We start from the raw sequence: 13,405 nt of genomic DNA on the forward strand, positions 1-13,405 counted from the left end.
TTCAAAACATAATTTAGGTTTTAGGGTCTAATGTAGCAAGCAATACGTGTCAAATATGGGCCACAGTCAATCATGACAGCCTCTTTATGAAAGGCCTTTACTTATGATTTAAACAGATTCATTTTCTACACATCTTATTCATTAATGCTGGGGGATAAATCAGGTGTTTCTAGGTGGGCTTAAACAAATCTACAGTGAAACAAAAGTGTACATTTTACACATATGTTTATTGACTTTTAAAAAGACCACAGTAACATGACAGATATAGTGGAGATGCATGCTACACAAATCTGCTAGTGGATATTCAATGTACAACAGGGGTCTTCTGTAACAAGCAATACGTGTTAAATATGGGGCCACAGTCAATCATGACAGCCTCTTTATGAAAGGCCTTTACTTATGACATAAACAGAATAATTTTCTACACAGCTTATTCATTAATGCTGTGGGATAAATCAGGTGTTTCTAGGTGGGCTTAAACAAATCTACAGTGAAACAAAAGTGTACATTTTACACATATGTTTATTGACTTTTAAAAAGACCACAGTAACATGACAGATATAGTGGAGATGCATGCTACACAAATCTGCTAGTGGATATTCAATGTACAACAATAGTCTTAGGTAACAAGCAATACGTGTTAAATATGGGCCACAGTCAATCATGACAGCCTCTTTATGAAAGGCCTTTACTTATGACTTAAACAGATTATTTTTCTACCCATCTTATTCATTAAAGCAGATCATTCAATCAATGGTCTTACTGGTTCTAGACTATGTTGAAGTAATCTAAATTAAATGCAGCGGCCACTTCATTAAAAACTTTAGATGCATCTGACCGTAGATCGCTATGTTTTATAAGGGGTACATGTTCAGTACACATCCATGCATTCTCTATTATAAAGTAGGCTGTCCTTTGAGGTAACGTAGGTCAATTTGTTGCTCTCTTTGCATTTATACATCTAACTGACCTACTGTAAACTCCCTCAGGTGTAAACATCTACAATAATCATTAGACATACGAGTCAGAGTTATCATACCCAGTGTCAGGGTTTGCTAACTCTGGAAATTCCTTTGGTTTGTACAGGGTTAGGTAAATCAACTCTTTGCCCCCCTTACATGGGGGAATAATCTCCAAGCTGCTCTAAACGTTGATGTTTTTGGTGTCTCTAGGTTAATCTCTAGACTGTTGAATGAGGCCTGTTACTACTTTCTTACAAAACCTTTAAAGAGAGTTTGTGAAACCACTCAGTCTTGGCTGTATGTAGAACATATTTAACACGTATTGCAGTTTACAGAAGCCTCCTGTTGTACTTTGAATCGCCACTCAGCCCTGTTACATCATGATGTGTTGGGTCTCTAACATGTTTATAATACACATAGTGTGAATATTGTTTTCCCTAAAGTTATTAACCCCCTAAACCGAAATATGAAATTACCTTTATGATCTTTCTTACCCCCTATTACTTTTGAGTTCTAATCTCCCGCATAAGGCTTCCTAGTTATGTCGAATGTTAGGAAGCCCTGTTGGTTGTAACCAAAACCAAACATAAAAAATACCTTTGACCCCCAGCTTTTCACATACTTGGGTCGTTTAAATTTAGCCTGTTGTATGTCTCCATCCACTTGGAGGCTCGGTGCATCTACATAGAAAAAAGTACCAAATTCAACCATTGGTGGATGGTAACTAAAAAAAATGATGGCAGTGCATGTAGTCATGTTAAGATTTTGCATTGTTTTCTTGTCAGAGTTTTATGGTTTTGCATATGTCTGTGCATTATAGGATGTCTTGATTGGTTTGAGGATCAAATCACGCCTATTGGTATTCGTGATCATTTATTGTTCCAAAAAAAAAGACCCACAACTGTTCTGGGTTAAGTCCCTAGCTGTTTGCATGGCTTGGTAGTGTATTAGCCTGGTATGAGGCAAGATAAATAATACAATTTAAGTAAAGTATAAAATAAACCGTATTATCCTAAATTGAGAAATGAATTTTAAAAAATCACATCAACAGCATAATCTTTCAAAATGTACCTGTTTTCCATATATAATGACATGTATACCGATTGTATTACAACTTTTTGTGTTTTGTCTTAGTTATTGTTCTTTAGTAAATAGGAAACTCTACAGTGTGTTAGTTCGAGAAACATTATTTGGGATATTGTAACAAATGTTTTTAACGTTGGTAATTGTATCAAATATATATCTTTGCATGTTTGAATTAAAGCTCCTTTAAAATGTTTTCATCACGGCCTGGTAAACACATTCTTGTAAGTTGTCTACGCTGACATTTCTGGGTATGTCTCGCATGTAACATAATAATACTAAAGATTCTAATCATTTTTATATTACTTTTTATATTAATACAAATCTGTCAACCAAATATATTTCTGAAAAACCCTTTTTGCATCTTCAATAGTTGTCACATTGTGTTTTACAGATACCCTGTCTATAAAAATCTAAGACCTATCAACACTCAGGAGTCAATGTCCTATCTCTTGTCTTTGTCATAGCCTGACAGAGAGAGAGAGAGAGTAATATTACACACTTAAATAATAGCTCATCATTCACACACATACAGCCCTGTCTTCATAGTTGTTCATAGTTTATTATCCTAGTTTGATCATAGTTTTGTCATAGCTTCTTATCATTTCTAATCACAGATTGAATATAGTCGGCCATGGTTTCTAATCAATCTTTCTGGTCTGAGAGGTCTGATTTAATAAGCGGTTCAAGTAGACCCTAAGGGGGCAGAAGCTATTGTTTACAAACAGTATGAATAAAAACAATGTTTCATTGTATAAATAGCCTTCATTTTTAAAAACATACATGTAAATGCTTAGAATTAATACCAATCATTCTTAGATAATATATATACAAACATCACCTCTAATATTCACATCCCCTTCAAAAAAGTTCCATGAGGAAGGAAAGATTCACCGACTATCGTTTTATCTGTCCTGGGCTGCTGGCTTGTGTTTGGAGTTCGGTTAAGACCTTCATTCAGTACAAGCCCGCAGAATTGTCTCTGTTTCATCTGCTCTTCCTTAGTCGGGGGGGAGGGGGACTTACGCCGAAAATAGTGTATTAGTGAATGGGCCACGTAAAGGACCTGACGCAGTTTGCTTCTGAGAATCCCCATCTAAATCTGTCGGTTCCAAATCCATTATGCCCTATAGCCTCGGGGTATCATACATATGTTAGATAATGTTAACATGTATTTATACGAAATAGATACATTTTAACTTATACGAATACGTCCATTTAACATATGGCCTAAAAAATATATTTAAAAAACAAATTATAATGATAATTATTGTCCATCTGTTTCTGAATATCTGTAAAAATCGTTGTCTTCCTGTTTTAGAATAGCATAACTGAATGTTGTTTCAGCCTCGGAGTTTTCCTTAACCTGTTTTCTGCCCATCACAAACAACCGCAAATCAGAGACCTCCGAAATGTCATTTGAAGCGGGGAAATCTTCCGAATTCAATGTTTTACTCTTCATGTTCCGGGGGTACCCCTTCCGTTTCGATCATGTCCTCCAGGGTTGTATGATTTTCGATTTCGGGTGTACATTTTATCATAAAAAATACATACAGTTGACATATAGATATCTCGTAAAATTCTGTGTCCATCCGTTGCTCTTCGGAATTCCTTTCTAACGAAGGCGGTTCCATATCCTTTATCCCCGGGATGCAGTTGGCTTAATGTTGCATATCCTGCGAACGTTTTAAATTACATGAATATGTGCATTTGACTTAAATAAAATAATCATTGTTGTCATCGGTTAAAACCCCTATAACTCCTGTTTAATATTACTATAACATTCACAATGTTCAAACAAGTCCCCGCATCCTAAATCTGATATACAAATATAAATATAATATATAATATAAATATATATATTTATTTCACGAACTCACCTTCCGAAAGATCCATTAGGATGGTTTCCCAGATTATCTTTTTAACGGGTCAGTCCGATAACAATTCTGCTGTCCTGCATGTGTGTAACTGCGCTAAAAACGATGCTAACAGTGGGAAACTATCTGTTTCACTAGACTCGTTGAGAAGTTTGCGGCCTTGGCTCAAAAGTCGTGATAGTACGGAATGAGTTTACAGAGCCGGGGGTGTCGTTTTTTTTTTTTTTAGGACTAGACCCCAGCTATCTTTGAAGCCTAAGGTATTTCGTTCAAACACATGGTATTTGGTTCAAACACATGGTATTGGGGGTGTCTAAACATTAGGTACCTTTTGATTTTCTAAAATCTCCGGGGGGCTAGCATCTAGATGCTGGGGTGGGGAGGTCTCGACATCTCTGGGCTGAATTACTTTTTAGCCCACCTAACAATTAGTTTTTGAAAGGCCTTTGTGTTTAGGAGGCGTAAGACACAATATTTTTGTTGGGGGGGGGGGGGGGGGTAGGCATCTGTTTTGCCGGATAGTGTAAACCTTGGTTTCAAACGACCCCCTGCATAGAGAGAGAGAGAGAGAGAACGAGAGAGCCTTGAGCGCAGATGCATGGGCATTTTCAGGGGCATGCTTGGTGATAGAAGGAAAGGACTTATTCCTATCGTTAGAAGATGAGATTCTGCTTTTAAAACCATTTATTTAATTCAAAATATTTAGTACATACAGTTTATAACCGTTCATAATTAAGGTCTTTTACGATGCCTTTCTTACAGATCCAGAGGTCTGGTTAGCCCTGACCATTATCCGATCGCTAAGACGCTTGCACACTCCCTCAAAGCTCCGTAAGTTTTCCCTCCATGGGTAGATAATCCGTCCGGCATGTAAATCCTGGGTTATGCCCACAGCTTTAATGAATAAGATGGGTAGAAAAATAATCTGTTTAAGTCATAAGTAAAGGCCTTTCATAAAGAGGCTGTCATGATTGACTGTGGCCCATATTTAACACGTATTGCTTGTTACCTAAGACTATTGTTGTACATTGAATATCCACTAGCAGATTTGTGTAGCATGCATCTCCACTATATCTGTCATGTGTTATGCCCACAGCTTTAATGAATAAGATGGGTAGAAAAATAATCTGTTTAAGTCATAAGTAAAGGCCTTTCATAAAGAGGCTGTCATGATTGATTGTGGCCCATATTTAACACGTATTGCTTGTTACCTAAGACTATTGTTGTACATTGAATATCCACTAGCAGATTTGTGTAGCATGCATCTCCACTATATCTGTCATGTTACTGTGGTCTTTTTAAAAGTCAATAAACATATGTGTAAAATGTACACTTTTGTTTCACTGTAGATTTGTTTAAGCCCACCTAGAAACACCTGATTTATCCCACAGCATTAATGAATAAGCTGTGTAGAAAATTATTCTGTTTATGTCATAAGTAAAGGCCTTTCCTAAAGAGGCTGTCATGATTGACTGTGGCCCCATATTTAACACGTATTGCTTGTTACAGAAGACCCCTGTTGTACATTGAATATCCACTAGCAGATTTGTGTAGCATGCATCTCCACTATATCTGTCATGTTACTGTGGTCTTTTTAAAAGTCAATAAACATATGTGTAAAATGTACACTTTTGTTTCACTGTAGATTTGTTTAAGCCCACCTAGAAACACCTGATTTATCCCCCAGCATTAATGAATAAGATGTGTAGAAAATGAATCTGTTTAAATCATAAGTAAAGGCCTTTCATAAAGAGGCTGTCATGATTGACTGTGGCCCCATATTTAACACGTATTGCTTGTTACAGAAGACCCCTGTTGTACATTGAATATCCACTAGCAGATTTGTGTAGCATGCATCTCCACTATATCTGTCATGTTACTGTGGTCTTTTTAAAAGTCAATAAACATATGTGTAAAATGTACACTTTTGTTTCACTGTAGATTTGTTTAAGCCCACCTAGAAACACCTGATTTATCCCCCAGCATTAATGAATAAGATGTGTAGAAAATGAATCTGTTTAAATCATAAGTAAAGGCCTTTCATAAAGAGGCTGTCATGATTGACTGTGGCCCATATTTGACACGTATTGCTTGCTACATTAGACCCTAAAACCTAAATTATGTTTTGAACTAAGGCTTGTTTAATATTTCTATAACTGTTGATAAAACATTTACTGAGAGAGAGAGAGAGAGAGAGCCTTGAGCGCAGATGCATGGGCATTTTTGAACACACACCCCACCCCTTTTTCTCTGTTTTTGAAACACACACACAGCCACTACAGCACACTCCCGCACACACACGCGCGCACATGGCTTTTTCCGCAAGTTTTTTTTCTTCTTTTTTTCTCAGGGACAGACTGCGCTAAGAGTGAACAAACTAACGAGTTCATGACATGGTGAGATTCTCCTTTTAAAACCATTTATTTCATTCAAAATATTTAGTACATACATTTTATAGCCTTACATTATTATGGTCTTTTACGAGGCCTTTCTTACAGATCCAGGGATCTGATGCAACCACCCCCCATTGTCAGTGTCCAGTTGGCCCTCAAAATGCCGGGATCTCTTGCAAGGTTCATCAACACTTGGTAAGTTTTCACTCCAGGGGTAGATCCTACGTCGGGCCTTTTGGTCCTGGCTATGTCTCAAGGACAGCTGAGGCCAGCTCCTTAACTGTTCGCGATTTTTGAAGAGAATGTCCAGCTTATTCATAAGTGTTATGAAAATTGGATAATCCACCCATTTAAAACTAAACACAGGAATAAAAAAGTTTACATCTTTGCATGCTCTGGAAGCTACTGGAGAATTGACAGACTTTGTAGCATTACCCGCATCATAAACTTCACAGGCTAAAATTGTCACTTTGTTGTCAGGGCTATAGTCCATTGAAGCAATTCTTAGAGCCTTGAGATCCCTGCCCCCGAAGACCTGTTCTTCCAACGCATAGCCTGGCACAGGTGTACCACTCAGGACCTGTTCAATTTTACAGAGCGCAAGCCTGATCTTTAGCCATTCTCTCATCCCGAGAGCAGGAGAAAAACTCCCATCCCGAGAGCAGGAGAAAAACTCCCAGGTTTTGCCTGATAAAGAGGTTTGGGGCCACTGGCGTTGAAGATCTTTACCGTAGAATCCTCCGGCTGGAATATGTGAGACATATGGCCCTCACTCGTACCCAAAAATCCTTTAAAACATTCTGGAGCTTCACACAGAACTTCCTCAATGCTTTGGTCACTGGGTTCATGACAAGCCGAGCATAACATACCATAAATTGGCATATGTGTCATTTTTGTTTAATATTCAGGGGGTTTATCTTGTACAGTCTTAAACATACATTGTTCTGGGGCTTTATAAGGCTTCTGCAAAGCCAGCCTCTTTGAAATGTTCATTAACAACCCCCAACACTAGACATCCAGGAACAGGTTGACCTGACACCTGGTCACTTACTTACCCCAAAGCCCCCCTAACCATCAGGATGTCCTGACCTGAAGCCCAAATATGTGCATGCCCCCCTTCTACACGACATTGGGTCATCAATCATTACATAGGGTCATAAATCATGATTTTTTTGATTTAGGACATTGACAGCTTGACACTTACTCAACCCAAAAGACCCCCACCCCTGCCAGGATGTCCTGACCGGAAGCCCAAATATGTGCATGCCTCCTACAACAGGACTTAGGGTCATCAATCAAATTTTGACAGCCGGACTTAGGGGCATCAATCAAATTTGACACGTGACATCTACTTTAATCTCTCTAATCTAGTTGGCGCGTTTGATTCAATAATCCACCCATTCCACTCGTTCAACATGCAGACAAAGGAATAGGAAAAGTTACCAATAAACTTCGTCCAAACAAGTCAAACAACATTTCTAATCAATCCCCAGGTACCCTAATATGTAAATAAATGATCAAATTTAAGACGGAATGTAGTATGTTCAATACCAGAGATAAATAACAAGGTGCGCACCCTCATCCACGCGTGCCACAAGACTACAGTCAAAATGAGAGCCACCTTGAAAAACTACAACTACAAATTCATTTTTTTTAAAACAAGCCTGAAACCCTTTCTAAAGACTGGTGACATCTAGTGGAAGCCATAGGAACTGCAACCTGGGAGATATTTATTTGTGTATCCCATAGACAAGCGTTGAAATGGACTGTGACCTAAAAAAAGCATTTCTGTATGGATTTTCCTCAGGTTCTGTTCTGTTATACTCACAGACATTATTTTAAGAATTTTAGAAACTTCAGAGTGTTTTCTATCCAACGCTACCAGTAACAGGCAGTTTACTTTGGGTACGTAATTCATCCAAACTTCCGAACACTGCCCTCTAGCCCTAAGAGTTTTAAGGTAGAGGGGATATGATCCTTAACTAGCCTCTCAAAACATTTCATGATGACATAAGTTAGTGCTACGGGGCGATAGTCATTTAGTTCCGCTACCTTTGCTTTCTTGAGTACATGGGTGATTTATTGGAAAAAAGACTACAGTATCATAGACATTCCAGATGTAATGTACAGTATATGCAGTGGTGATTTCAGCATGTAAATCTTTGTGGTGCAAACTCCCCCCAATTTTTGTAGATGCGTGCCAGCAAGGCACTGCACAACACAACACAACACTAAAGAATACATTATAACGGTGACAAACGGTGCCCACAAACTGTAAGGGCCTATAAAAATCTGTCCCAACAGCAGTCCCAAAACCTTACCATTGCTACCCTGGCTATCAGCGGAGCCTTGTCTGGGAGCGAAACAGTTAATTCAGCGTCATTTACTACCTTTAAAAAAACCATATCTGTTATGGCTGACTTGTTTAAACAAATGTGGTTTCTACTGACAATTGAAATGTGCAAACTATAGCATAAAGGCACGACTAGCAGATGAGAGGCAATCCATAATTTTGATTAAGATATGAATGAGCGAGCTAGGACGGACATAGTCAATATAACTAAACTCAGCAAAAAAATTAACTTTTTCAGGACCCTGTCTTTCAAATATAATTGGTAAAAATCCATATAACTTCACAGATCTTCATTGTAAAGGGTTTAAACACTGTTTCATATGCTTGTTCAATGAACCATAAACAATATATGAACATGCATCTGTGGAACGGTCGTTAAGACACTAACAGCTTACAGACGGTAGGAGATTAAGGTCACAGTTAGGAAAACTTAGGACACTAAAGAGGCCTTTCTACTGACTGCAAGGAGGCTTGAGGACTGCAGATGTGTCCAGGGAAACAAATTGCAATGTCCGTACTGTGAAACGCCTAAGACAGCACTACAGGGAGACAGGACGGACAGATGATCATCCTCGCAGTGGCAGACTACATGTAACACCTGCACAGGATCGGAAAATTCGAACATCACACCTGCGGGATAGGTACATAATGGCAACAACAACTGCCGAGTTACACCAGGAACGCACAATCCCTCCATCAGGGCTCAGACTCTCCGCAATAGGCTGAGAGAGGCTGGACTGAGGGCTTGTAGGCCTGTTGTAAGGCAGGTCCTCACCAGACATTACCGGCAACAACGTCACCTATGGGCACAAACCCACCGTCGCTGGACCAGACAGGACTGGCAAAAAGTGCTCTTCACTGACGAGTCGCGGTTTTGTCTCACCAGGGGTGATGGTCGTATTTGCATTTATCTTCGAAGGAATGAGCATTACACCAAGGCCTGTACTCTGGAGTGGGATCGATTTGGAGGTGGAGGGTCCGTCATGATCATCGGACTGAGCTTGTTGTCATTGCAGGCAATCTCAATGCTGTGCGTTACAGGTAAGACATCCTCCTCCCTAATGTGGTAGCCTTCCTGCAGGCTCAACCTGACATGGCCCTCCAGCATGACAATGCCACCAGGCATACTGCTCGTTCTGTGCGTGATTTCCTGCAAGACATGAATGTCAGTGTTCTGCCATGGCCATCGAAGACCCCGGATCTCAATCCCATTGAGCACGTCTGGGACCTGTTGGATCGGAGGGTGAGGGCTAGGGCCATTCTCCCCAGAAATGTCCGGGAACTTGCAGGTGCCTTGGTGGAAGAGTGGGGTAACATCTCACAGCAAGAACTGGCAAATCTGGTGCAGTCCATGAGGAGGGGATGCACTGCAGTACTTAATGCAGCTGGTGGCCACAGCAGATACTGACTGTTACTTTTTATTTTGACCCCCCTTTGTTGAGGGACACATTATTCCATTTCTGTTTGTCACATGTCTGTGGAACTTGTTTAGTTTATGTCTCAGTTGTTGAATCTTGTTATGTTCATACAAATATTTACACATGTTAAGTTTTCTGAAAATTAACGCAGTTGACAGTGAGAGGCGTTTCTTTTTTTGCTGAGTTTACTTGTTCGGCACTCTTGAAATGTACAGTGACATAATTAAGAACATGGGCTGTTCTTTCAGTATTCTCCCTGTACACCGAGTCAGAAACATAGGATAAATAATGGGGGCTTATCAGCAGACAATGAAAACTCTTACCATTTTTGAAGATGACATTTATCTAAAACAGGCTATAAACTACATGTGCACCACCTACTGTAGTCAGAACAGTAGGCTAAGTTATGGGACCAAAATATTAGGGTGAGGCACATGGGCTACTAACAGCTTACTACACAACATATACTTAGTATTACTTTCTTATCTACAGTATACATATCTCCCTGGTAAATTGCATAATTTATAAAGCAGCATACAATACTTTTTTGGACTTACCTTGTTGTGCTGTACTCACTTGAACAGGAAGGAGGCGTGGGGTCCTTCTTGTAGGCACATTTTGTCATCAAACGTTGTTATCAAAGTCTGGCATTCTATGGATTTATGGTGTTTTCAAGACAACTGGGAACTCTGAAAAAAAACAAGGTTGAATCATGACGTCAGTCATCTTCAGGTCGGAGCACGAGAAAGAGGCTTGAGATCCCGACTTGGAATTCCGAGTTGGATGACCGTTCAAAGTGTATTTTCCCAGTTGTCTTGAACTAACTGAAGTCTGAGATTTCACAGTTCTGAGTTTCCAGTTGTTTTGAACACGGCAGAAGTCAATGTTGAATGTTTACAATTTTAAGCTTAGAAAAGTTAAAGACCACACACCCACTCCACTGAATAGCACGCTAGTGATTGCTTTGCAATGCTTGCAGTAAGCCACTGATTCCTTCCAAACCACTCATTGTTGAATTTGCGATTTCCAACTAGAAATGTGTATGTCCAATGGCCGATGAGCACCCAAAACGTTTTATCTATAATTTCTCTTCATAACTTCTGACAAGGGTTGAAAAGGATTTGCCAGTAGATTGTCGACTTGATTCATGAGGATAATTGCTAGCTTGCTAGCTAAGATTTTGAAAGTATGATGTTGACATGATAAGTCCAATCAAAGCTACAGTAAATATAACAGGATTTTTTGTCATTTTATCTGTGGCCTATGATCTTGAGTCTTCTTGGATGGGCACTTCTAATGTAACTCTATGGCCCCCACCCAAGGAGCTTGAATTTTCGAGCTCTCCCCATAGATTTTGCGGTGACGTAGTGTCTCCATGAGTGACAGAACACTGAGCTAATCATGTCGCAACTAGAAAACATTACCAACCCCTGTGCTCTGTATTTTCTGCTGACTGCTCCACCACCACAGAAAGCATTGAGCTAGGCTGAAACACCGGCATTTTCGAGCTGCCTTACTCAAGAAAGCAAAAAAGAGACCATGTTTGTATGCGGCTTTATTAACTCAATGATGAAAAAAATATATTGTTTGCAAATGTGAAAAAAAACATGCAAAACAGGCTTATCCCAAAAATATTTATGTACATTACTATACAAAAGTTTGGATACACCTACTCATTCAAGTGTTTTTCTTTATTTTTACTATTTTCTACATTGTAGAATAATAGTGAAGACATCAAAAGTATGAAATAACACATGGAATTATGTAGTAACCAAAAAAGTGTTAAAGAAATCTAAATATATTTTAGATTTTAGATTCTTCGAAGCAGCCACCCTTTGCCTTGATGACAGCTTTGCACACTCTTGGCATTCCTTTAACCAGCTTCACCTGGAATGCTTTCCCAACAGTGTTGAAGGAGTTCCCACAGCACTTGTTGGCTGCTTTTCCTTCACTCTGTGGTCCAACTCATCCCAAACCATCTCAACTGGGTTGAGGTCGGGTGATTGCGGAGGCCAGGTCATCTGATGCAGCACTCCATCACTCTCCTTATTGGTCAAATAGCCCTTACACAGCCTGGAGGTGTGTTGGGTCATTGTCCTGTTGAAAAACAAATGATAGTCCCACTAAGCGCAAACCAGATGGGATGGCGTATTGCTGCAGAATGCTGTGGTAGCTATGCTGGTTAAGTGTGCATTAAATTCTAAATAAATCACAGACAGTGTCACCAGCAAAGCACCCCCACACCATCACACCTCCTCCTCCATGCTTCACGGTGGGCACCACACATGCGGAGATCATCCGTTCACCTACTCTGCGTCTCACAAAGACACAGCGGTTGAAATCAAAAATCTCAAATTTGGACTCATCAGACCAAAGGTCTAATGTCAATTGCTCATGTTTCTTGACCCAAGCAAGTCTCTTCTTATTATTGGTGTCCTTGTGTAGTTGTTTCTTAGCAGCAATTCGACCATGAAGGCTTGATTCACACAGTCTCCTCTGAACAGTTGATGTTGAGATGTGTCTGTTACTTGAACTCTGTGAAGCATTTATTTGAGCTGCAATTTTTGAGGTGCAGTTAAGTCTAATGAACGTATCCTCTGCAGCTGAGGTAACTTTGTGTCTTCCTTTCCTGTGTACGGCCCTCGTGAGAGACAGTTTCATCATAGCGCTTGATGGTTTTTGCGGCTGTACTTGAAGAAACTTTCAAAGTTCTTGAAATTTTCCGAATTGACGGACATTCGTATCTTAAAATCAAATCAAATGTTATTGGTCACATACACATGGTTAGCAGATGTTAATGTGAGTGTAGCGAAATGCTTGTGCTTCTAGTTCTGAATGTGCAGTAATATCTAACAAGAAATCTAACAAATTCACAACAACTACCTTATACACACAAATAAACACAAATGTAAAGGGATGAATAGAATATGTACATATAAATATCTGGATGAGCGATTGCGTGCGGCATAGGCATGATGCAGTAGATGGTGTAGAGTACAGTATTTACATATGAGATGAGTAATGTAGATTATGTAAACATTATTAGTGGCGTTATTTAAAGTGACTAGTGATACGTTTATTAATTCCATTTATATAAGTGGCCAGAGATTTGAGATTGTATGTTGGCAGCAGCCTCTCTATGTTAGTGATGTCTGTTTAACAGTCTGATGGCCTTGAGATAGAAGCTGTTTTTCAGTCTCTCGGTCCCCGCTTTGATGCACCTGTACTGACCTCGCCTTCTGGATGATAGTGGGGTGAACAGGCAGTGGCTCAGGTGGTTGTTGTCCTTGATGATCTTTTTGGCCTTCCTGTGACATCG

General features: G+C 39.6%; 2 long non-coding RNA genes across 2 annotated transcripts; one reads left to right on the top strand and one right to left on the bottom strand.

Annotated features, from left to right (window-relative positions):
• Positions 1-208: 208 nt before the first annotated feature.
• Positions 209-4,222, bottom strand: LOC129823626 (uncharacterized). The gene is made up of 2 exons (XR_008754661.1): positions 3,926-4,222; positions 209-3,721 (listed from the first exon to the last, which is right to left on the bottom strand). It is a non-coding gene; the product is annotated as an uncharacterized LOC129823626 (long non-coding RNA).
• Positions 4,223-4,564: 342 nt separating this feature from the next.
• On the top strand, positions 4,565-6,858 carry LOC129823629 (uncharacterized). Its single transcript, XR_008754662.1, has 3 exons — positions 4,565-4,753; positions 6,273-6,318; positions 6,421-6,858. It is a non-coding gene; the product is annotated as an uncharacterized LOC129823629 (long non-coding RNA).
• The last annotated feature ends 6,547 nt before the right edge of the window (positions 6,859-13,405 follow it).

This window comes from Salvelinus fontinalis, chromosome 26, assembly GCF_029448725.1.
Source record: "Salvelinus fontinalis isolate EN_2023a chromosome 26, ASM2944872v1, whole genome shotgun sequence".
Classification (NCBI taxonomy): Eukaryota; Metazoa; Chordata; class Actinopteri; order Salmoniformes; family Salmonidae; genus Salvelinus; species Salvelinus fontinalis.